The sequence below is a fragment of the Podarcis liolepis genome, assembly GCF_965112155.1.
Source record: "Podarcis liolepis genome assembly, chromosome: 1".
In the NCBI taxonomy this organism is placed as follows: Eukaryota; Metazoa; Chordata; class Lepidosauria; order Squamata; family Lacertidae; genus Podarcis; species Podarcis liolepis.
In genome coordinates this window covers 109,166,100-109,192,408 of record NC_139554.1, presented here as the reverse complement: position 1 = coordinate 109,192,408, position 26,309 = coordinate 109,166,100, and the positions used below count along the sequence as shown (strand labels likewise).

At 43.5% G+C, this 26,309-nt stretch overlaps 1 protein-coding gene across 4 annotated transcripts in view; it reads left to right on the top strand.

Annotated features, from left to right (window-relative positions):
* Positions 1-26,309, top strand: part of LOC310703397 (sodium channel protein type 1 subunit alpha) — a 105,551-nt gene that overhangs the window by 432 nt on the left and 78,810 nt on the right. The gene's annotated exons all lie outside the window — the stretch shown is intronic.

Genomic DNA, 26,309 nt, shown 5'->3' with positions numbered 1-26,309 from the left:
CTCCATGGGGGAATTACTGTTGATTTGACTGATTAAGCTATGAAAGAAAATCCATTTCCTTCGAGGTGTTGCGGGAGAATATTGTTGGGAATGGCTATTCAGCGTGGCAGATTTACTGCAGTTTGTGGATCTTTGCATTGCCTGGGACTCCAAATGTGTAAAAACGTGCTTTCTTCTTTCATAAGGCAGCTGCTTTGTGTCTGCATTTGAGCTTGTGCCTGTGTGTGTGTGTGTGTGTGTGTGTGTGTGTGTTTCTTTCTTTCTTTGTAATATTAATTCATGGTAAAAATCAAGAAAAGATACTTGGCTAGCAGTCATTTCCTACCTCTGTGTATTTATATCCCCATAATATACACACAGGGGTGTGTGTACTGCGGACAAGACTGTACCCAGTGACTGCTCTGCAGATATCCAGAGAGAGTACCTTTGATGGTGTTTGCAGTCGAAGGATTTGTGTAGCCAAAAGGGTTCAAATAATATGCTAAAGTCTATTCCAAGAGTCCGGGGGGTGGAATATTGATCCCTGAATAGCATTCTATTACCAATTATGGATTTGGGTTGTTGTTTTTGAGGGAGGAGAATCTCAGTATTGGGTTGCAGCAGAGCAGGCCTTGGGTAGTGAGGAGCACAATATTGATGCAGTCGCCTTGTGGACAGAATTTCAAGCAAACAGACTCATTTTGTCGGCGTGTTACCACTTAATGAGGCTGCATGATACATTGGACTGTACCCTGAAGCTCGGAGGCATTGTTCAGTACCATGGACAGCAACAAAGCACTGTTCAATCAGACCATATATATAACAAGAAGCAGGGCAGAAGTCCCTTAAAAGAACTGCTCATCTGTAAAACTTCTGTGCAACCAAAGCTCAAGTATGCTGCTTAATTATTATTATTTTTAAGCTAGCTACGGTTACACATCCTGGAGTGGGGGAAAGGAGAATTTCTTCAGTCAGCACACTGACTCATTAAATTCTGCTAGCTTGCATCTGGGTTCTAGAAAGATTGGCTGCGTTCATACTGCTTTATCTTGCAGAACGACTAGGCTTCTTTAGCCTATATGAAGATATTAAAGGGGTGTTCTGGCTTGTAACAGTGAGATCTCACTTGTTCATATCATTTATGTCACTTTTTAATGAAAATAGTAAATCATAGCTGTTTCTTTTCAATATCCACAATGAAGTCATTTTCATCACTGCTATTCTTTCACATCTATCAGTGGAGGGGGTAAGTTGCCTGATTACCATTTATCTTTTTTTAAAAAAAAAATGAAAATACTTTCTGTTGGGATATCCAGATACTTGTGTGATAGTCATAACACAAAGGAGGGGGTAAGGAATACAACCAATAACAAATGTTAAGGGAAAAGAACTTCTATTCTAATCTTAGATATCTGTCATTATATCCTTTGGGAAATACTGTTGTGCAATGTATAAAAGGGTAGTTTCCTTGTGCTAGTTCTGAAAATTATATTTAAAAGATATTATATTGGCTGTAAGCAACAAAGGCTTTTGGATAAAATAGAAGTACTTGTTCTATTAATCTGGTGTATTTTAGTTCCCTGTTCAACATATATTACAGCCCAATCCTATATATGTCTACAGAGAAGTATGTCTCATTGGATTTAGTAGGGTTAGTGTGTTCATAGGATTATAGTGTTAGGCTTTGCTTGGGTTTGGATATACTTCCCCTCCCCTTCCCTTTCTTCATCTTCATATTTTTTGCTACTCTCAGCAGTGAAGGAGACAGTATCTTGTTCTCTATTGGTAACTGAGAGGACTGTGTGTGTGTGTATTTGTGTATATACAGCAGGAAGTTATGGATACAGATTTCATACCTCTTGCCAATTAAGCTGATTCATTTACACCAGCACAACAGTGTGATGTAAATTCCTATACATGCATAGAATAAGTTTCATTGGTTCCCATGGAACTTTCTCCTAAATGCGTATGCCTGGGATAGCAAGTTTAATATATAACACAACCATCAAAGTCAATTTGCTAAGCCAAAGAATTGTAGCCAGCTGATCTTTATTAAATATAGGATTCAAAGAAGTAGAGGACCTTCTTGGTGGTGGCACCCGCCCTGTGGAATGCCCTCCCATGAGATGTCAATGAAATAAACAACTATCTGACTTTTAGAAGACATCTGAAGGCAGCCATGTTTAGGGAAGTTTTTAATGTTTGATGTTTTATCGCTTTTTAAATAATAATAATAATATTGTGTTTGGAGCTGCCTAGGGTGGCTGGGAAAACCCAGCCGGATGGGCGGGGAATGAATGAATGAAATTATGTTTTGGTTTTGGTTTTTTTAAAAAAAGTTCTGTTATGCTGTTTTAGATGTGAGGCCTTTCTTGGTTCCCCAAAGAGCCAAAAGCTAACAAGCCATCCCTTATGGTGACCACTGCAAGCCAATTAAAGTGCATAGAGTCTAGGCCATTTTGAACAAGGGTACAGGACCTGATACCCCCCCCCCACACACACACAGATTTGATGGAGTAAAACTCCCATCTCCCCTGACCACTGGCCATGGTGGATGGGGCTGATGGAAGCTGGAGTGCAGCAACATCTAGGGATGCCACAGGTTCCCCACCCTTGCTTATGAGGATTCAACTGTCTCCTTGTTCACTCATTCTTTATCCCATGTAATAAAACCTCCAGGTGGTTTACAGAAATAAAACTTCAAAGTGGTTTATCAAAGGCTACTAGCCATGATGGCTCCGTACTACTTCCTGTTGGAGGCAGTGCGCCTCTGAATACCAGTTCCTGGGGAATGCAAACACAGAGAATGCTGTTGCCCTCATGTCCAGCTTGTGAGTTTCCCCACAGCAATTTGGTTGGCCCCTGTAAGAACAGGATGCTGGGCAACATGGGCCTTTGGTCTGATCCAAGAGGACCTATCTTAATCTCTTGTGGCTCTCTAAGATCTTATGTGCAATTAGAATTTCAAGCATTTCACTCTTTTCAGAGTTCTCACAGGGTTATGTTCATGAGTGGATTTGTGGCATTCCTAAAGGAGCACTGCTTTTTCAGAGAGGTTCAGGAAACAACTCACTGTTGCGTAAGTGTTCTAGCTTCTTTGTTCAGGAGACACAAATTTCAATATTAATTTAGTGCTGTTCCTGGTTCCATGCACAGAGCAGTGTATGTACACATGGATCACCATGTAGGTGATCATCCTTCCCAATTTCAGCTTTGGGAAGAAACTCCTTGTGTATTGTAAGGATGCACCAATGTCTATGTGTGTACAGGTGCACTTTTTTGGCATATCAGTGCTCCCACGTGCTTGGCAGTGCCATGGGTAAAGTTGGTGGCCTTGTGGTCTGGCAATGGCCTTGACAAATCTCACTGGCAAAACCCAGATTAAAGCCTGAGAAGAGCCACATTATTTTTTTAGTGTGGCAGAAAGGTTGGAGCAGTGCATGCAGGGCAAAAACACTGGGGCCAGGGGCAGTGCACATGCCTCCTACAAACCTCCCCTTCTCCACATCCTTCTTGGGTGCCTGAATGAGGCCCACACCAAATGGAAATGCAGGCCCAAGTTATTTCTGTGACCAGGCCATTGTTTTTATAGATCCGTCTGGACATTGTTGCTGTAGGTTCATCTAAGCATCTGGATTCGTCCCTGTAGTCTTTTGCACAGATCAGAGTAATTTAAGAAAGCAACAAACTGTTATTTTATTTCTTCTGTATCTGTGCCCCACTTCGTGGTGTATCAGGAGGCCTGGGATTCCTGTGAGAACAGCTTTCTTTGTTCAGGTGCTGTTTCAAGAGGAACCAATGCAAACGTCAAATGTCAAAGTAAATGAATCCATCCCTCTTCCCTCCCCACAAGCCCAAAACTTCCAGAGCATTTGTGCCCACCTCTGTAACATTGGTGCAATACTGTGCGGGAGAGACATAAACATGACTGTCAGTTTTGTGTAGTTGATAGAATGTTGGGCTAAGACAAGGATAAGAAAATGGTGGCTGTTCAGATGTTTCTGGGCTACAATTCCCATCAAGCCTCATCACTAGGCATACTGACTGGGGCTGGTGGAAATTAGAGTCCAACAACATATTGAGGGCCACAGCTTCCCTATCCCTGGAGTAGGAAGACTGATGGTGATTTATTTATTTTTTTAGTTCTAGTTCCTGTTGTTGTTGTTTAGTCATGTCCGACTCTTCATGACCCCATGGACCAGAGCACGCCAGGCACTCCTGTCTTCCACTGCCTCCCGCAGTTTGGTCAGACTCATGTTTGTAGCTTCGAGAACACTGTCCAACCATTTCATCCTCTGTCGTCCCCTTCTCCTTGTGCCCTCCATCTTTCCCATCATCAGGGTCTTTTCCAGGGAGTCTTCTCTTCTCATGAGGTGGCCAAAGTATTGGAGTCTGAGCTTCAGGATCTGTCCTTCCAGTGAGCACTCAGGGCTGATTTCCTTAAGAATGGAGAGGTTTGATCTTGCAATCCATGGGACTCTCAAGAGTCTCCTCCTACATAGCCACAAAGCTCATTGGACTGTTCTTATTATTTATTATTTGTTAAATTTGTATACCACCCTATATCCATACCTCTTGGGGCAGTTCACAATATAAAATCACGATATCAAAAACAAGAACAACCCAATAATCCCCCCCCCCCATTTCCACATTTTAAAAGAGCACGTGATGTCAATCAGCCCAAGACTAGTCACTGTATTTCAAGCTAACCTACTTCACATGGTTGTTGAGAGCATAAACGAGGGGTGGAAAGAACGAGTGCCCTCCTAACCTAATTGGAGAAAGCGTAGGATAAAAAAAAAAAGAGATGATGATAGCACACAAATTTTCATAGTGGATTAATGCCCCAGAAGCCTGAGAACGATGCAGAACCAGGCAGTGTTTGGTGGCAGTAAGCGATCAAACAGACATGCTGTCACAGCTGTTAAGTGGCCTGCTGGGACTCCTTCTCTTGCTTGGGCTCATGGGACCAAGGCAGTCCACTGTCCTGATTACTCATGCGTTGTGCTGGATGGAAAGAGGCTTCCCTGTCTTGCATACTGCAGCACAAACAAACAAAATTGCTTTTTGGTGTAGGCAAAATGTATGACGCTGGGTTGATTCTCGTGGAAAAGTTGCATCTTGCAGCTCCCCTCATTGATTCAGAAAGGGTGTGTGTGTGTGTGTGTGTGTGTGTGTGTGTGTGTGCGTGCGTGCATGGTAGGCATTGGAACAACCTCTATACTGGGATGCGGGCATGTTTGGCAGGAGTTTTGATGGAAGATGAGGCCTGCTTGACCTGCCCAGTATTTTGGGCAGGCCTTGACTGTCTGCTTGGGTGTAATTCCTCATCTGAAAAGCCCCTTTCCCAGCAATCAGGGCTACCTCTACACTCTGAGGGGAGGAAGGTCAGCCTCAGACCTTTGGTACTGGCTGATAGAATAAAACATGCTGGTCAATCTATATACAATCTCCCATGTCAATCTATAGTAAATTACGCTTAGCAGTTTGTTAGCACATTTTTGCACTGTACTAAAAAGTTTTTGAGATATTTATGGACAGGGCACCTAAATTTTTGGTGCATATGAACCTTGTACAGCTAAGGATTCAGATCCAATTCCTGCCAAAGTGGTGACAAAGTTCACAAAAGCTTTTGCCTGAGACCTTGGAGAGCTGCTGTCAGTCAGAATTCATAATACTGGGCTAGAAGATGGGGAAATAGTCTTGTGTCAATCAGCTCTTGGTAAATATGTTTATCTTTTGAGTGAGGCCACACCTGCCAAAGCATTCCCCCTCTTTATATAGAATGCCATAACTGTGATCTTGCAAGACCTGCTTAAATGTGCCCCGCAAGACCTGCTTAAATGTGGGTCTGCTAGCCCAGCAAAAGCTGGTCAATGAGGACCAATGAGGAGCAGCCTTCACTTCTTTGCACTCTCCTTCGGAGCAGCAGAGGCAGATTGGTTCAGAGGACGATATCAAGAAAATGGGAAGTGGTGACCATGGCAAGGGCATCCACTGAGGGCATCCTCCCCATTCCCACCCCCATTCTGGAGCAGGCACTTACGTTGGGAATGTTCAGGGATGCAGGAGAGGATATATTGTTTGATTGTATCCTTTTCCAACTTGTGTTAACAAGTTCCACAATTTAGCAGAGTAACATCCCCCTTTTTAAACTTGCAGCAGATGCGTTTGCTCAGGCTCACTAAAGCCTCTATAATAACTGCTCTGGTATTTCCCCCTTATTCCCTCATAAAAGATAAGACACAACACAGTATAAAATATAAAAAGGTTTACTCACACATCATTCTGTTCACAATAGGATCCCAGAAGGCAGACTTAGCTTAGAAAAGTAACATATACCTAGAAACTATCTCATAAGAAGGCAGTCCCTTTGTCCTTTCTTGGCTGGAGCCAAGAGAGCATCTTTGGCTAAGCAGATGTTCCTTCTTCGATGCATGTAGTCAAAAGAGAGAGAGATGGCTGCCCTGCCCTGTGCTTTTGTTGTTACCTGCACAGGTGAGGCCATGCCCACCTCAAGTCACATGCAGAGGAAGTCTGTCCCAGCCCAGAAGGAAACAGGAAGTTTACCAGCTGGCTGGACAAACATTCCTCCCCATGTGTAAACATGTTCACTCTAGGAAGGTTGTATTTGCCTGCTCTTGTGTTTCACATCCCACACTTACAACAATGCATGGTTAACTTGTGGAATACATTGTCAAAGGCCAGATATTGGAAATGGGATGCTGGACTAGACGGGTGTTGTTCTGATCCAGCAGGGGAATATTGTGTAGTTGGTGAGGACTGTCTGGGTTTTCATTAAACATTAGCAAGAGGTTCCTGATAATATGGGTGGCTTGACCGAATGCTTCAGAAGGTGGTAGACTCTCTTTTTAAAGTGATTTTTAAGCAGAGGCAGAAAGCCACTCTTCAAGAATGTTGTAGTGGTGGCTTTCCTGAATTGGCTGTGCGTTGGATAGGACGACCTTTGAGGTCCCTCCCAGTTCTCTAGATTCTATGACTTGAGTGGAATTAACTGTGCTTTACTGTTTGTGTTCAGAACTTTGACAAATGAGAGGAGTTAGTGTGGTGGAAGGCTTAGATGACACAGTCAGAAAGCTAGACAATAAATTTATTGTCTTTATTTCTCTCTCTGAGAAGAACAGAGCAAGAAGAAGCAGCTCCCACCTCCACCCAGATAACCCTGAGTTCTGTGCCACCTACTGGCTAAATGACATAATGACATTGTCCACATAATAAGGGATACACACAAATGGCTATTCAGGTTGCTCAGTGGCAGAGTCCACTTTGACCCCAAGTTGTGCAGGGGCCATGTGGTCAGATTATTACTAATAATAGTACTATGTACTATGGTGCTATTAACTGAGTGTCCCAAGTCAAGCAAACATAAGATGCTGGTTTTCCTCATGCAAAATGACCTCAGTACCAGGCTCCTAACTTGCAGCCTCAGCACAAAGGTCACTGAGTAAATGCACACAGAAGGTGATCCATATTTTCCTTCCTCCCCTTCAGTCATTCCCTATCAGGGCCAAAGCTTGTCATGTTCCTTGCCATACTGCACTTGTCCTGCCACACAAAAGACTTCAGTCTCCAGTGCTGCCAAGCTCAGGCTTTTCTGAATTACTAAACATTCAGCCCCAGGGGAAGAAATAATGTGAAAAGAAAGTGGAGAATTCAAAGCAGCAGTGATGAAATTAACTCCCCTGTCAACACAGTAGCCCACAGTAGAGTATAAAGTATTAAATCTAATTCTCTTAAGTTCTTTTTTTTTTAATGCAAGTAACACATTAAATAAGTTCATGTTGTCTGGCAAAGAGATGGGTGAAGTAAAATTCACTCATTTCACACAAGGGCAAACAATATGTATGAACAGGGCTCTGTGCTCAGATTGTTCCCTGGCATTTTGATCTACTGCAGGTTCACAACACTGATGGAGGGAGTGTACCACTGGCATACCACTCAAAGCTGATACGGTGCTGGTCCACTTTGGGGGGGAGTGAGGGGGCTGAATCCAGGCACTTAATGAGACCATCCATCACCTATTAGTGGTGATGTCCTTACCTGAAAGTAGGGATGGAAAGGAAATTAATCCAGTTCACATGTTTAAGTGATCTTACCTAGCCTGCACTTCCTGAACCAAGATGTGAACTAAAATGCAGCTGTCCTTCAAAATCCACACTTCTCCGAATTTTGTAAGCAACCAAAGCATGTTGCAACCAGCCAAAGTGCACATTTGCAGAAAGTGCACCAGAAAATATGCACGTTACTGAAAAGACTATTCAGATATATTGTGCTTTGTATTAGAGAAAGCTTGTTAAGAAAAATGCACCTATTTGACAAAATTCAAATATCCATACCTTAGGAGAAATGTACACAAAAGTTCGCACAATTTTTCATGTGGGCTGTCTTGAAGAAAAACTAGCCCACAAACTGACATGGAAATGGGGAGAACTGAACTTAAGATGAGACAATTGAGAAACGGGGAGAAACATCCACCCCTGCCTGCAACTCTGGATGCAGATTTCCACATTTGGACCACTGGCATCAGCACTTGGCAGGGGTGGCCAGCCTGGATGGGTGCTGCCAGCCACGCTGCTGTGCTTACTAGGAAGGAGGGGGCCTGTGTGGTGGAAGCACAGTGGCAAAGCCAGTTCAGCACCACTGCCACTGCACCCACACCACACTGACACCCCACACTACTGCCTTCACAGCAGCAACTGGTTCTCTGATGATTCCCCTCTATTGTGGGGGCTGTCTCCATTAAGGCAGGTGGAACCGAAAGTTGGAAAATGCATGCCAAGCTAAATAAAGTGCTGTGCATCATGTATTTCCCCTCCTGATTCAGCTTCTGGGGCAGTGAACATGAAGTCCACTCTGTAGAGTAAGAATTGTGCTTATTAGCTGTTCAGAGAGGCTGGATATAGTCTACTATGCTCTCCTTGCCCTATCACCACCATCAGTGCATTTTTCCAATCAGGTCAGGCTCTCTCTGCTCAGCTCTGTCTGCAGTACATGTGTATAGGTAACTCGGGGGCCATTGGGTCCTACAGATTTTGGGTGCTGAAGTTTATTTTTATGTTTGGGCTCTCTGCCTAACCTAGAACTACTGCATAGTTGTCTTAATAGTCTAACTCATCTCATGGGGTGCTAAGCACTTATCACTCAGTTCTAAGAACCCCCACATTTAAAGCATTTGGGTCTGTGACATAGCTTTGTCAGACTGATTAAAGCAAGCATCAGGCATTTGTGATTTTATATTGCTGCACGTGCCACACTTCCCTAAGCAGGGACAAGTCCCAAGGGGCAGTGCTACCTAGGTAGGGTTTCCTTTGGGGGAGAGAGCGCACACCCTGGAGTCTGATACCGATTTTTGCTTTATTATCTGCTTTATTTACAAATGTACAAAGAGAGAATAAGATGGAGGCAAACAACTGACACTCCTAAATGATCTGCTACCCTACACCAGATCCCACGGAAAGAGTCCCGAAGAGAGATGCCTTTAGCCAGCTCTCTGTGCTTATCTCTCTTCTTATTCCAAACTGCAGGCAGCACCCACCAGCCTCTCTCGTGCACATACACTTTTTATGGGCCCCTTACATCCCCAATAGACAGGGAAGTCATTGTCGCTCCTTCAAAATACTCAAGAGAGATCGCCAGGCATCAGAAGGCCATCTCTGTAAAATTGGCTCCCATGGAGGAAACATCAATGGGCCATTATGAACTATTAACCCACAATTCACCCAATGAAAGGAAACTGCCAAACGGCTGTAACATTATACTGGATACCACAAGATTATCAGATCTGATGAGTCCACTTCTTTTTCTATAGTTGATGGATGCTATGTTGCCCCAACTTGCCATGTCTCCGTATTGATTTGTCCCATTGCCTTAATTTCACTCATTCTCTGCACCAGGTGATTTCCCAGGATGTGGAAGTGAACTCAATCCTGGCTCCCTCACTTACGATGTTCAGGCTGCTGCGAGTGTGTGCTGAGCCATTCCTGCATCTTTGAATAAGCGAGAGTATAAATGCCCTGCCACCTTACTGTCCTAGTCATCTGTAGGGGATGAGACAGCCAGGAACAAAGCTTGAACCCCAATTCTCATGAAACCTTCTCCTCCTACAAGAGGTAACAGATGGAGAGAAGGAGAGACTAATAATAAGCGAGAGTATAAATGCCCTGCCACCTTACTGTCCTAGTCATCTGTAGGGGATGAGACAGCCAGGAACAAAGCTTGAACCCCAATTCTCATGAAACCTTCTCCTCCTACAAGAGGTAACAGATGGAGAGAAGGAGAGACTAACACTGTAACTTAATGCACACTTACCTAGGGGTAGGCCTTCTGAATACAGTGAGGCTTACCTCTGTATAACATGCACAAGACTGTGACAGAAGTGTTTTGTTGTGTGTGTTTTAACTTTTACCTGCTTTACATGAGTGTGAGATTTGTGGCCCTCTAGATGTTGCTGGACTATAGCTTCTATGATTCCTGTTGGCCACACTGGACATGGCTGCTGGGACCTGAAGACCAGCACCACCTGGATGGTCCTGGGCTCCCCACCCCTTCTTTACAACTTCCCAGGGTCAACCATATCATCAGGCGGAAGCTGCTGAGGACAAGGAATGGTGGGGAGAGGATGGAAGGGCAGAAGTGCCTTTTCAGGGGCAGTTCTCCATTTGTGGACAGTCCTCTCTGGTGAGGTGCATCTGTCTCCCTCATTCTTGACTTTTAGGACAAGCATTTTACCTAAGCATTTGATGGCTGAAATATACTGTTCTTGGCACCCCTGAAATTCCTGGTTGAATGTTTTAAACTGTTTTCAGAGTGTTTGAAACTGCTTTATGCTGGCGCCCTCAGGTGTGATGGAGGGTATTGCCTGAGTGTTAGCATTGAAGCAAGATTCAGCTGCCTGTTGGATTCTGCATGTGGCATAGCAGAGGGTGCCATCTTTGCTCTTCACCTCAGGACAACATAACATCTTGGGCCAGGCTTGGGACTTTCCTCGCGTTCTTGTTATTTTTACCCTAATATGTATGGAAGGTTTGGTTTTTTCCGAAACACTTGCTTAGAGTCTGTCACGTTTCTGTGGTTGGTTCTTTCACAAGCATACAGAAGTAGAGGGCAGCCTTTTCACAACTGAACACTTCTCTGATCATAATGATATTCTGTGTCCGATGTTGTGTCTGGAAGTTCTGGAAATGAAATTACCTGTTGTTGTTGTTGTTGTTGTTGTTGTCACCGTCTGATTATTCTGTGGCGTCCATTTTAAGCTGTGTCTAGGGAAAAAAATGCTTTAGATACCATTGATTTGTGGAGCAGCAGGTTGCAGCTATCAGAATGCTTTGAAATACACACAGATGTGACAAGTGATGGTTAGTCACATTACATGGTGCTATTTGTGTGGAAATGGGTGGTGAGGGAGACCAGGTTTCACATCGCTACTCAGTCATAAAGGCCCAAGGTCAATCACCAACTCTCAGCCCAACCTACCTCACAGGGTTGTCATGGAGGGAAGAATCATGTATGCCAGTTTGAGCTCTTTTTGAAGGAAAGTTGGGATATTAATGCAAAAATAGATACTTTACATGCCTTTGGTCGCATAATTAAACTCAGTAGAGGCCCATGGGGTGAGGTGGAGCTGTGCAGCCACCTTCCAGTTACTGGTGCACCCACACAGCTCTAAACTTGCTGCTACCCTGTCCTACCCCCCAGCTCCTTCCACGCAAACTGTAGCGAAACCGGTGCTGAGAGGACAGCTCCACCTGACCACATGAGCTGCTCCTGAATCCACTGGTAACAGCCGAACTATATATGAGTATCCGAATCAGGTTTTCCTGGACAGTCACTGTCCCATTCAGACTTGTCATATAGCTGTGTGTTCCCTCCTCCCAGAAATCTCCCTGGTTATTCAGACTATCATATCAGGGAGAAGGTTTCTAGACTAGCCTGCTTTTCAGTGTGTAAGAGTCCCCCCCCCCCCCAAGTATGGAATCTCTCCCTCCACCCCTCACACCTGCAGTGCAATGTGGAACAGTCCAGAAAAAGCAGTGTTTTGTGATTCTACTGCATGTGTACATTGTCCCTGAAGTGAAGTGGCACTCTACTAAACACAACAGGAACTGGGGGGGGGATCTGTTTTGGGATAGGCAGGGGTCGGTCTTAATGCACACGGCAATGTTTAGCAGTTTTCTGAAACCATCCAAAGAGTTAATTTCGCTTGCAGATGTTTTGGGCGTCGAGAAGAGGAAAAGTAACCCTTCGAATAACGGGAGAGGGAAACAACTGAAAATACAAAACAAAGATTCTGGAAATGTTAGCATTTAAATAGTAATAATAACAATAACCTCTTTTTAGTCTGTCTCTTCTGAAATGGTTCTGGATTGTGGCCCACAGTGGCTATTCATAGCCTTGGTTAAAAGAAAAAAAAGAAAAAGATGCCATTCTGCTGAAGAGGCTTTTCAGATTTAATAAATAAATAAACAGAGTACAGGTTCATTCATTTTGCCAGTAGATGGAGCTGTCCTGTAAAGATGATGGGCTCCTTCCCCCCCCCACTCCTCCATTCCCCCCCCCTCACTTTTTTCCCAAGCTATTTGCTGATTTGTATTAGGTACCATAGAGTGAGCCTTAGAACAGGAAGCCGAGGCTGAAGCAGAAAGGATACTGCAGAGGTCTCTCCCTCCCTCTCCTTTTTCTCACCCCCCACCATCACAATGGAAATGCAGCAGTTTTGAATACTTGGAAATCTTTTCCGAACCGGCAAGCAGAAGAGCTGGCTTAGGTAGCATTTCATCACAACTGTTATTCCTAGATCCCTTTTCTTTTCTTATCTTTTTTTGGAAGGTGGGGAAGGGGGGGTCCTTTCCTACGACACATTTATAACGCTTGTTAATGATCAGGTAAGGCAGCAGTCTGGTTTGTTGTTTAAGAGACTTCATCTGTTCTGCTTTTTTTCCTTTTCAATCTTATGGAAATGCTTACTCCGGGCATAGAAAAGACAATTCAGTTGGGAATTTGCTTTTTTTAAAAAAATCTTAGTAGAGACTGAAATGAGGTCGTTATTGTGAGGGGTTCACTTACCTTACATTTTGCTGGGTGCATGCCAGGTCTTTTGGTTATTTACTAATTGTTGTCACAGTCTAGATGTTCCCAGTCGTCATTTAGGAATGCTCTCCTTTTCTTTTTTTGGAGGTCATGTTGTTCCTTGATGTGAAGGATATTCTGGACTTATCTTGAAGTCAAGGAGCAAGGCAGGATGGTTTCCAGAGTCTTAGCACTGCAGGGGTGAATAGCTTCCCTCACCCTATTCCAACAGAGGCTCTGTTTCATAGGCCCAATGTCTTTTCAAGGTTTATTTGTTGTTTTTCTCTCCCCCTCCCTCCAAACCTCCTCCCCCTTCCCTAGAGGGAATCACTAGTTTAATGAGGTGGAGAGATGACAAGCCTTTGGTTAAGATAAACAGCATCCCTGGTGATCAGTGTTGCAGTCGCAGCTCTGTTTCCATCATCCGAAAATGCGTTGTTAAACAGTGCAGGGGACTTGCCAGGTGAACGACAAGTCCTCCTTTCAGCATCTATGCTAAGATGGATTTGTCCGCTGCTTCTTGTGCAAGGTATGTGCTTAAGGCTTGATCAGATTCATCAGGCATGGCTTGGTCTCCCCTTCCCCCAACCCCTTTCACCTGACAAGAGAGTTGTTGTTGTGGTTGTTTGCTTCTTTTAGTATTTGGCTGGATACCTTGACTGAGGTCCTGAGGTGGGTCTTTTAAGGTCATGATTCCAGACCTGTGTCCCAAGGCACGGATTTCACAGGTGTGATGACAGCCCTGTGGAATCATCTGAAGCTCTTAGTCCCTCACCTCTGAAAGTTCGCAGGGGAGCCTTTTCTCCTTAAATGTGTAAGTTCCAGAAAGAACCAGCCAGGTACCATGTAAAAGAAAACAGACCCAAGTAGGGCATTGTTAAGACTGGTGCCATTTTAAAAACAAAACAAAACAAAACCCTTGCAGACCTTTAGAAAAAGTAATGGGCCTTCACTTGCTTCTCTAATGCACAGATCTTGAGCAGGCTGCATCAGTTTCATTTCACTCATCCAAGTACTATGGCTGACTTCATTGCTATGTAACCGACTGTACCATTGTGTTGCATGCAGAACTTCCCACAAGTCCCAGTATGGACCAGCTGACATGGGAGCTTATCCCCAGGGTCCATTTTTCTTTTGGCTATTGCTGGTTGTGTGGAGAGTTTTCTCACCCATGCCAGATGTTCCTGGGAGTATGCATTGGTGGCAAAGAAACCCTCTGTCTCATTCTGATGTTTGATTTGCTCGGTCGCGCTAGACATTGCAGTGAGATAAAAAGCCACTATCTCGCCACAGGGAAAAAAGAATGCACAGGCCAGGCTTACATCCTGCAGCTCAATGATGGAGAGAGATGTTTGGACCTGTAGGGTGCAATCCACTGTAAACTGTCCATTGATCACGCTCCCTTAATGTGAATGAGAAGCAGAATGCTAGTTGACAGACTAGGCACGTTGTGTAATTGAACATGTATTAAGATGGTGTGTGTATATTTTATCCAGAGTGCCGAACTATAAATGATGTGTTTTCTATAGTGAGATCTCTGTCACATTTTTTTTTTTTTTTACTATGGAACATTGGCTAGGAACAGTGTTAAGGGTTTTTCTTAAACTTTTATGGTCTCACCTTAATAATATCACTTAGATTGAATCAAACCATGCATAGGGGAGAGGAAATTGTATATTCAGAATGGACAATTACATTTAAGGGGCCCAGCTTTCCTAGACGGTACCAATTTTCACCTGCGTTACTTTCAGTCTAGCAGTGAGCTTTTTGGATAATGTATTTCATGTCAAAATGGATTTTGAGAAAACTGAATGCTAGATTAGCTCTGTAGTTTTATTTGCAAGGTAAGATACCTATGTGATCCTTTAACCAGCCCTGAAACACATCCTGTGGAACTAAGTACTCTGGCAATTCTGCAAAAGTTAAAGGTATTTACTCTATGGACCAGTCTTTTCAAGGCTTCCAGATCTGTAACTGGTGATTCTCCTGTGAATACGTGGTTGTTGATGCCAACTGGATTTCATCCCATTCCTCTTTCTCAGGAGAGCCTTGTCCCTACAGACAATCCCCTGTCACTTCATTCATCATTTAGATAGTCAGCATCTTCTTGCAGCTTGTTCCCTTTGCCCACAGTCCTCACTTTCAGAGGGTTTTTTTGTTTGCTTGTTTTATTTGATTGGTTACCTGTTCATCCAATTGCTGGCTGAGTTGCTACATGCTGTGCCAACCACCTCACAGCTCTGATGTTAACCTACCAACCAACCAACCAACCAACCAACCTTTCCATGCCTTCTGTACTTCCAAATCCCTGTTAACATTAACATATCACCTATCTCAATTGCTAGAATGAATAGAGCCAACTCTTTCCTGGTCTATCTTTCAGGCCCCAACCTCTCATGTTTGTTCAAAATGTTTTGGCCAGTCTTCTGTCCTGTCCTTCCGTTAGCTGTGATTCTCCAACAACTTCTTTTTAGCCTTCCAAGATTTTCTACCTCTCTAAAACATGGTTACATCAGAAGTGTGCCCCTCAGTCTCATTGAGGAATTGTCATAGGAAGAGTTATAGCTCAGTGGTAAAGCGGGTGATTTGCATGCAAAAGGTTCCAGGTTCAGTTCAAAGGGCCATGTCCGAAATCTGAAGAGATGGGCCAGTCATTGTAGGCAATCCTGAGATAGAGGGACCAGTGGTCTGACTCACTACGAGAGGAGCTGAAAAGCCCTCACTACTACATAGATTCCCAGCCAAGGTAAATATGGGGTAGACTAGCAAGTAATAAATGCCCTTAGATATCCTTTTGTGTGATGTAGGTCACTCTGTCAAAACTGAATTGGTTCAATATGGTGAGACTGAGCTAAGATAGTATGAATGGGACCTAAAATCATTTCCACGCATACAAAGTTTATTTTGAGAATTCTTTTTTTTAAGTTTACATAAAAATAACAAGAAACAAACAAGAGAAAACTTAAGCCTGATTCCAACTTTACAGTGGCCAAAACAACTAGTACAGATGTTACTTCTAGCAAGTCCTGGGCAATGCGCTTTTTGAGTTTTGCAACACAATCCTTACTCATTATTAAGCCCTACTGCAGTGTTCCTATTTTCCAGGGACAATCTCAGATTTACAGAAGCCATCCTGTTTTTTTATTTGATCCCAGAAAGTCCCGTATTTCTTTAAGACGTCCCTATTTTCATCGGAGAAATGTTGGAGGGTATGGAGTTTTGGGACCTCCGAGCCAAGGAGATAAGTAACAATACAACCTTTAGAGGACATCTGAAGGCAGCCCTGTTTAGGGAAAGTTTTAAAAAGTTTTATGTTTTTATATATGTTGGAAGCCGCCCAGAACGGCAACCCAGTCATATGGACAGGGTATTAATTATTATTATTAATTTGTTTGCTTGTTTATTTTTGAATAGGACGTCCCTATTTTCATTGGCGAAATGTTGGAGGGTATGCTACTGGTTGCAATTGGACTTGCTCCCTAATTAGTGTGGATAGGATTGCTGCTTATATACAACTTGTCTGAGAATAACACAATACGGCCTACTTCTGAGTAGACCTGTACAGGTTGACACTGCAGGTCTCAATTTTCTTCCACATTATCCTGATGCAATGAGGAGAAATGACCCTTTGTGAACGGGAAGATTAATGGAAAGGCATTTGCACATTCAGGTTATAAGTGATAACTCGAATTATCACATCAATAATGTAATAGGCGGACTTGCTCTAAAGTCTATTTGAGGGTATTTAAAAATGCATGGTAGCAGAGCACATTCCAAGCAGAGCACATTGTTGCCTCTTCTTTTTAAAGCACTTCTTGATAACACTTGGCCTGCTGTTTAAAGGCATTTGCTTCTTTGAATTTTTAATTTTTACGCAGTCCAGTTTGGTATCATAAATCTATACAGGGATATTGAAGACAGCAGAAACATACCCCAAAGAGGAAGATGATGCTGTGAATACAGTGGTCTTCATTCTTTAGAAGCTGTAGGAACCACAAGCGGATGTGAATGAGCAAACTGTTCCCAATGGCTTGGATCCTGGTTAGCTCACATAAGGGGGCTTCCCTGCGTTGCTCTGTAAAGCCACTCTTCAAGGTCGGGGAAACATCCGTAACAGTGTAGGGTGTGCAGGGCAAGAAAGGGATCCATGGAGCAGCTTTTCAAACGGCTGTAGTGGCAAGAAGAAAGAAAATGGGTGAGCCACTCACACTTCTTGGGCTTCAAGCCAACAGTTTTACTATACAGTGGTACCTCGGGTTACATACACTTCAGGTTACAGTCTCCGCTAACCCAGAAATAGTACCTCGGGTTAAGAACTTTGCTTCAGGATGAGAACAGAAATCGTGCTCCAGTGGCGCAGCAGCAGCAGGAGGCCCCATTAGCTAAAGTGGTGCTTCGGGTTAAGAACAGTTTCAGGTTAAGAACAGACCTCCGGAACGGATTAAGTACTTAACCCGAGGTACCACTGTATTGTTAATACTGAACAACACTAGTTTCATAACAGGGCAATCCTGCGTATGTCTACTCTTGGTACCATTGAGTACAACGAGACTTAATCAGCCTATAATGTACATTATTTTTTTAAAAAAATTAAAACTCAAGCTATACAATTGGCTTCCAAACCATTTTTGTCAATTTATCCAGCACTCAAAATATTGTCGCTTGCTCTAAGCACTCAGATTTAACTTAATATCTCCTTTAAGCCGAGAGATTTTTAAAATACCAAGCAGTCTATAGATAATTGAAAAAAATACATATACCCTGCTTGCCCTCTCCTAAAAAGAACTTTCAAAGAGCTCTTTTTGCATTTCCCCCACCCTTAGAATTGCAATTGTTTCCATCAACTTATCATAAGGTGGGGGTGGGGTTGCAGATTAACCTGCATGGACTAAATCAAATTAACTTGTGCCCTGGCAAGCTGACATTCTCACAAAGGTCCCATGACTGTGGTATGGTCATTAACACAAAAGCTCTTCATATCTCAGATCACCCCAAAATCCTGTAAATAGGACTATGGGTTTAATAGTTATTAACACACATAAATGGGGAGAGCACACAACACAGAGTCCTTAGATACGTTTTGTGTTGTTTTATGATTGGTTGACATTTAATTATTATCTGCTTTTCTTTCTGATGAGTGGGTTGTGGTTTTAAAATGAAGTTTTATTGTTCTCCACTACGAGATTATTTAAGGATAAGTAATAAATGTTTTAATTGCTTGATTTAATAGTCAGAAAGCAGTGCAAAGATATTTTACTAAAGAGAAGGCTGTTGCAGATAAATCAGGGTCCGCCCAGCACACTTCTCAATTTAGCCTGGGTGCCCTAGTACATAGAAATGCATTGTGGGAGACAGCAGAACTATTACATACAGTATTTAGGATTTAAGCAAAAAATTACTTCACTGATTAAAATCTCTTTTGGGGTGGACCAGAGTGAAGCCTGCTCCACTCTGGTCCACTCACAAAGCACATCCACCTGGCTTAGCTAGATTGGTCCAAATTTTTAAAAAACTGGCCAATGGGAAAGCCTGTCAAGCAAAGTGGCCCAGCTAGGAAGATCCCCAAACTGCTGGTTACCAATGTGGAAGAAGTTCATACTGGATGAAATCCAACGCCACAAGAACAAACATCCACACCTGTGAATGGCCTCCCCATCCTCCTGCAGCAACCTGTACTCCCAAATCTACTCTGGAGGGCCTTCACAGCCCTACATAGCATATTTTGGGGGTACATGGGCGCTAAAGGGGAGAGGAAGGGAAGGTAAGTCCTGTTGCACAAGTGGAAGTCTGTTCTGCTGGTGAAGCAGCACTGTTGGATGTTGCTCATTTTGTGCTGATGTGTAAAATCTGCCAGTGTCATAATCTCAAACTAAAGAACTCAGTGATTTGTAGATTCCCCCCTCCCCCAAAAACATCCCTTTTAGGATAATCATGCTAAATGCCAGGCTAAGGAGGATAAACCAATACATACATGCTACAATCAGTTTAGCTCTGTGTTGTAATCCACCTTGGAATACATTAGAAGTATTCCTTAGGGAAAGATTCTCTGCCTGTTATAGAGCGTTGCCCTTTTTTGTTTTGTGGAAAACAGAACTACAGGGGAAATAAGGATCTGCAGTCTACAGAAAACCCCATTTAGAATGTGTTTCATTTGTATTTGTCTTTATGTTCATAGCTAGCCCAATGCCCACAAGATGGCGGAAGTATATTTGGAAATGTGGTCATAAACAGGGCCTGTAGCTGAGTGGGTGAACCAGCCCTAATTTTATTTCCAGCTGACATTCTCCCTCCTTTCCCTTTGACCCTTGCTTCCTCGTGTGTGTCTCTTTGGGACATTTCTGCCTCAACTGTCCTCTTACCTCAGACCTGTTATTCCTCCCTCTCTTCCCTTCAGCTGTAGCTCATCCTTTTTTATGGCCCTTTCGGTGAGATGTTAACCAAAATGGGGTGGGTGTGTTGCACATTGTGCTGGTGGGGTGGGTGTCATCAGGAGGGACTGTTGCAATTTGGGTATGTTAGTGCTAGCTACATCTCTCATTGGCTATTCTCATCTGCAATTGTCCCATTTTCCTTTCCCTTTTTATAGCCTACTTGCCCCCCTTGCAGATCTCCTGCGCCTGTTAGAACTGTAACCGATGCTATTTCCCCCACTCACCAGTTAGTTAGAGCTCAGGTTTTCTATCATGAAAAAAGGTGAACGTGCAGAGGAACCTGATTGGTGAATTAATTCATGATGTTATAAGCAGAGCCTGTGTCCGTACCTGACAGGCTAGGGTCCAAGAGCCACTGCTGACAACTGACTTCTTTAAATCTCTCTCATTGGTTTCCAGCAGCCACCATGTTGATTTTCAACAATGCCTGGAAGATCGATCCACTTCCAGTGCAATGTGAAGGGATAAAAATAGCTGCCAGCACAAAAGCCAAGCATTTTTGTGCTACCAGCCAACCCCCACCCCAGACGCATACACACTCTCACAAAGGTTTACTTAATATATAGGGCCTTGTTTAGGGTGGGCGAGTGGGGACATGGCCGTCTTAAGCATATCCAGTGCTGTGGTGCAAAGATCCCTCCAGCACGCCCGCCCCCCCGGCAACCCCAAAACAAGGGAGGGGCAGTGGAAAATGTCCTCTGACTCCTCCACCGCCCTGATGCCCAGCGTGGTGGCAGCGATCAAGCAGGAAAACGTGCTGGCGGACACGCTCTCCAGTGTTGGGGCACCCGAGAAGGCAGCCTGGGAAGGCTGCTCACTGCCTTTTGCCAGGAAGCAGGAGGAAGACAACGACCGGGAGCAGGGCTGTCTATAGCAGATGCAGAGGCTTGGGATGGAAGCCATCCTAAGCCTCTGTGGGGATCGCTCTCCTCCTGTGGAGGAGAAGGGAAGGAAGCTGCATGCCCGCCAGCCATATAGTTGGCAGGGCACAGCTGGCGGGCATGCAGGGAAAGGGAAGGCTGCTGGCAAAGCCACACAGCCCCCCAATCACTAGGGCACCCCTGAGAGGCTGGCGCCCTGGTGCAACAAACCACTAAGACCAATGGGAAAGACGGCTCTGGGTGGGGGTGGCTGCTATCTTGGGTGACCAGAGCCACAAGGCTTGCCCCCCTATGGCCTACTACAAACCCTAAAAGCCTACCATTGTAAGAGGAAGGAGGGCTGATTGGATGGCACCTTACCCAAGGCTCCCCTCAATCCTGGAGGCACTGCTACCTTGAGAATTACACCCCCACACTCCACACACACCCCCACACACATGCCACACACACAGCTATACTTTGGAGAAGGAGCACATTTCAATACATCCTTTTAGGGTGAAAACTCAGGCTGTTACTTTCCTAACAGTCTCCGATCGTAGCAGTTCAGAAGGAGGCACGTGACATACTCCCACAGAGACACCTGGAATATTATTATTATAGAAGCAGTTCCATAGGTGTCTGGTACAGATGATATCCGAACAGCTCTTAGACCTTGATCGACTAAACAGAGGAACATAAGCAGCTGCCTTATGCTGAGTCAGAGCACAGCTAGCTCAGTCTTGTCAACATTGACTGCCAGCAGCTCTCCTGGGTTTCAGATAGGGGACATTCCCACCCCTATCGGGAGATGCCAGGGATTGAAACTGTGACCTTTTTGTGTGCAAAGCATGTGCTCTGCCATGGAGCTATGAACCCTCCTCTGAAAGGAGTTGCCTCTGCCCCCTTGTGCTTGACTTTTGGACATGCTCCCCATGGTAATAGATTTAACCTTGGACCTCAATCTTTCCTGCATTCCCCAGAATTCTCTCTTTGGTCACCTTCTACATACTTTCAGCTTGTCTCATTTTCTTATCTCCACTCTTGTTCCTATAAACTTAACCACATGATTCATGAATTGAAGACATAGCAGGGTCACACTGCTGGCCACCCCCAGACACGGTGGCATTCTTGAGTCTAGGTTGCGTTTACAGATGTGCTGCTCCCCCTGCGATGCTTGAAGGAGACTTCTCTTTGTACACAACCTAGACTCAGCCAGACAGCCATGAAAGATACTGGTAGGCCTCACTCCTAACTGCTTGCTGATGCTGAAGCTGTTTTAACAAAACTATTGTTTTCATTTTCCAGGCAGCTTGGAGAATCTTACAGGGTGAAATACAAAAGTGACAGATAAAACTAAATATCGTTCTTTTGGAGCAGCAAGCAAAATGCATTTTTACATAACCTCGAATTTGTTGTAAAAAAATATGTTCTGGGTGGAATGTGTCTCTCTTCCTCCCCCAACATGCATCCTGATATTTAGCATACTGCTTTATTCTACCGACAAGTCTTACTTGAAAGAACAAAGCAAATTTCTGAGGGCCGGAATAATCAGTTGCTTTAAAAATTAACTAGGTTAGCTTTTTCTCCATCAAAGACGAGAGACCCTTGTTTCAAAAAAGAAAAGAAAAGTTCTAAGAAAAAGTTAGCATGTGCTTGGAAGGTACCATTGTTAACATGCTGTCAATAATATATTTCATGTGAAAGGGTTTTTAGAACTGTTAACACATGAAGGCTGTGAGAGCCTGGAAGCCAAGCCATAGAGTAGTTGGGGGATTGAAGAATATCAGTCCATCCAGTGCTCTGAATCACTCCTGACACAATCTCTTAGGTGAAATCCAAAGGTCTGATCCAGCAGAGAATGCAAAAGCTAAAATCTTAACAATCAGCTGTTTGGTGGGAAAAGGGCCCAAGGGAAGCCAATCCAGCTCACTGGTGTTCCTCTGGAGCAGCTGATATGTGAAATTTTAGCTTTCTTTAAAGGGCTACACAAAGTGGACTGTGCATACAGCACACATATATATCCATCCATTGAGGATAAATACTGGCTTCTAAAAGTATATAGCTTCTAGCTGGGTTAAGGGATCAATCAACAGTTATTAGCAATGGATGTTCATTTTGGTTTCTCATTTTTAATTTCAGCTTATTTTAAAAAAAAGAGAGAAAGCCATGATGAAAATACACCAGTATTTGTTTACAAATTTCTACTTACATACATATTTTTGCAAAGCAATTTTGCCCAACTAATTTCACTGATACGTACATTTTTGTCATACTTTAGCCAACTGTATGAATTTTGATCCAATGCTTGTCTGGAGAACTGTATTGAAAAATTTGGAGAAATGTGGATTTTGAAGGATGATCATGTTTCAATTTATTTATTTTTCAGAAAGTGTGAATTCAGTGTGAATCAGTTTATTTATTTTTGCCCCATCCATAGCTATATTGTCATAGCAACTTGTAGCACTCCAGGTTTTCATATGGACAGGTGAAGAGATCATACCGAAAAAAGGAAGCTTGTTTAACATACAATATGGGAAATAGGTCCAAACTTTTAGGACTATGTGTATGTCCCACCCCTACACAAATGCATTCAGGATAAGTTATATATATTAAGCACATATATTTGCTAATTTTGAATCACCTATTGTGCTTCAGGTTTTTCAAATAAGACTAAAATAAAAAAGAGGAAGACAAGAACTCAGGAATTGAAGGAGGGATGAATTTGAAGATTGGGGATGGTGAGGGTATTTATATTCTGAAGGTCATAGAATCATAGACACATAGAACTGTGAAGTTGGAAAGGACCGAAAAGGTCTTCTAGTCCAGCTCTCTGCAATGCAGGAATTGCAGCTAAAGAATCTTTGACAGATGGCCATCCAATCTGTTTAAAAACCTCCAGTGAAGGGGAGTCCACCATTTCTGGGATAGTATATTCCACTGCTCAACAGCTCTTACTGTCAGAAAGTTCTTCATTATGATAAGTTGCAGTCTCCTTTCATGTAAGGTCTGTAGCTCAGTGGAGATGCAGGAGAAGAGCTATGTTCTTCTCACACAACTGGGGGATAGTAGGAAACTTTGGCTGGATAGCCAGCAAATGCATTATTCCCATTACCAGCTGGTCTTGCAAATGCACCAGGCAACACAACGAGATACAGCGAGAAATCCTGCTGTAGGACTTTAATGTTGTTGTTTAGCCGTTTAGTCGTGTCTGACTCTTCGTGACCCCATGGACGAGAGCACGCCAGGCACTCCTGTCTTCCACTGCCTCCCGGAGTTTGGTCAGACTCATGCTGGTAGCTTCGAGAACACTGTCCAACCATCTCATTCTCTGTCGTCCCCTTCTCCTTGTGCCCTCCATCTTTCCCAACATCAGGGTCTTTTCCAGGGAGTCTTCTCTTCTCATGAGGTGGCCAAAGTATTGGAGTCTCAGCTTCAGGATCTGTCCTTCCAGTGAGCACTCAGGGCTGATTTCCTTAAGAATGGATAGGTTTGATCTTCTTGCAGTCCATGGGACTCTCAAGAGTCTCCTCCAGCACCATAATTCAAAAGCATCAATTCTTCGGCAATCAGCCTTCTTAATGGTCCAGCTCTCACTTCCATACATCACAACTGGGAAAACCATAGCTTTAACTATACAGACCTTTGTTGGCAAGGTGATGAGGACTTTAATAGCAATACTCAATTAGGGGCAAGGACGATGTTGTGAAAGCAAATACCACAGGGGGTTGGACTAGATGATCCTCAGGGTCCCGTCCAACTCTACAATTTATGATTCTGTTATATAAATTCATATATTAGTGAACATACCATACAAAAATCAGGGAAATTGGTTTTCAAACATTACTATATTTATCAAAACTGCACACAGATGTGTGTATTAGAAGTGCAAACTAAAATGTTGATGTGGAAATTAGGAGAACTAAACTCAAGATTGAAAAAATAAGAAAGAGGGAGACATTGACATTGAGAGATTTGCCAGTCCCCAGGTGTCACACCAGTGTCTTCTGCTTTCCTTCCCACCTTCATCCTGTTAATTTGTCTCGCACTGTATCAGTTCTGACAAGACCCTGCAAGGTGTCACCCCTGTTGTACATGGAATGTTTGGCCATGAAGCTCACTGGGCCAGCCACTGCCCCACCTTGGGCCAGCCACTGCCCCTTAGCCTAGCCTATGTCAAGGTTGTTGTTTTGAGGACTAAATGCAGAGAGGGAGAACCATGTGTGCCATCTTGAGCTCCTTGGAGGAGAGGGTAGGCTAGAAATGCAATAAATAAGTAAACCCAAAGCAATGCACCTCTTGCATAGTGCCAACTCCAGCTGTTCTCTCACATAATCCATAGACCAGACTACAACTCCCATTACCCATGCTCAGGAGAGCCACAAGTCCCTAGCGTCCTGCCATTGACCATCTGTAGACAGTGTGGCCACACTTCTGCCCAGAAAGCTCTGGCTCTTTAGAGGTCCAGAGCTGTCCCATTTCTTGAATTTTTCTCTAGCTAAAACCTGATGACTATTGCAACCACAGACCAGGTTTGCTTCATTGCTGTCACTATGAATTTGATGCCATAGCTAAATTGAAGGAAAACTCTGCTGAATAGTATGTGACAGCCATGAAAACTCAGCATAAACCTCACAGTACTGATGGACAGGTTTTACACTTGAGATTGAAAAATCCAGTTGGATTTCTCTATATATGGTACCAATGTCCCATTTTGCGGCTCCTTTGCCATTTTTATTATGCTTCACTCAGAATGGTTTATTTCTCTTTGTGCAAGATCACAGATAACATGAATGTTGCGGGCTCAGTTCAAACAACATATCAATCCAGTGTTTGTACTAACCCCAAACCTTGGTTTGACCTTCCAAAACAGGCAAACCAGAGCTGTATATTACATTTACTGCCTGCTCAGCATTCATCTTCAGCTGCAGTGGCTTCTAAAGGCTGAATAACAGCTGTAACTATTGTTTGTCAATTCAGACATCATGGTTTGCTTCAACACATTGTTTGTAGCACTGGCTTGCTGGTCAATTGCAGACAATGGATTGACCATTCAGAAGGCAACACCACACTAAAATTTTGTTAAGCTTGACACGATGAACTGAATTAGTCACTATGCTTGTCTTCCTTTCACCAATTATTTCCATAAGTAGGATTTCTGGAAGACTCTAAAAATGGACAAGCCTGATCCTAATCTGTAATTGGTACCCTGAATACAGACATGTGTACTGAAAACTGTTTTTTCCTTTCTGTAAAGGTCAACAAGGCACAGCACACTTTTAGCCTGCCTAAAGGCAAGGGCAAATCTTGCTCCAGTTCCTTGCCACATCTGAAATGCATTAGAAGTAAGAAATAAAATCCTTAGTGGTCACCTAAAAACCAACATGAAACTTGACCCTTGAATCCAGGCAAGGAGGCAGAATGACAACTCCGTATTTGTGAATTTGTACACTACGATGAATGAGAGCAAATGTAGCAGGTAAATAATGTAGCTGGAGGTGATAGAAAACTTTATCAATTGAGTTCCCAAATTTTTCTTGAGCAGATTGTCCTTATATTTTAATATAGGCTTGATGATAGTATTTGCCTAGCCACCTGTGATGAATGAACCTGATCCACATATTGTAACACTTCAAATCCATAGCTTCCTAATAATTTTATTATTTACACACCGCCCATCTGGCTGGGTTTCCCCAGCCACTCTGGGCGGTTTACAGCATATATCAAAACATAATAAAACATCAAACCACTACTGAGAAGGCCCTCTGCCTGGTTCCCTGTAACTTCACTTATCGCAGTGAGGAAACCAGCAGAAGACCCTTGGAGCTGGACCCCAGTGTCTGGGCTGAACAATGGGGGAGGCGATGCTCCTTCAGGTATACTGGGCCGAGGCCGTTTAGGGCTTTAAAGGTTAGCACCAACACTTTGAATTGTGATCAGAAACACACTGGGAGCC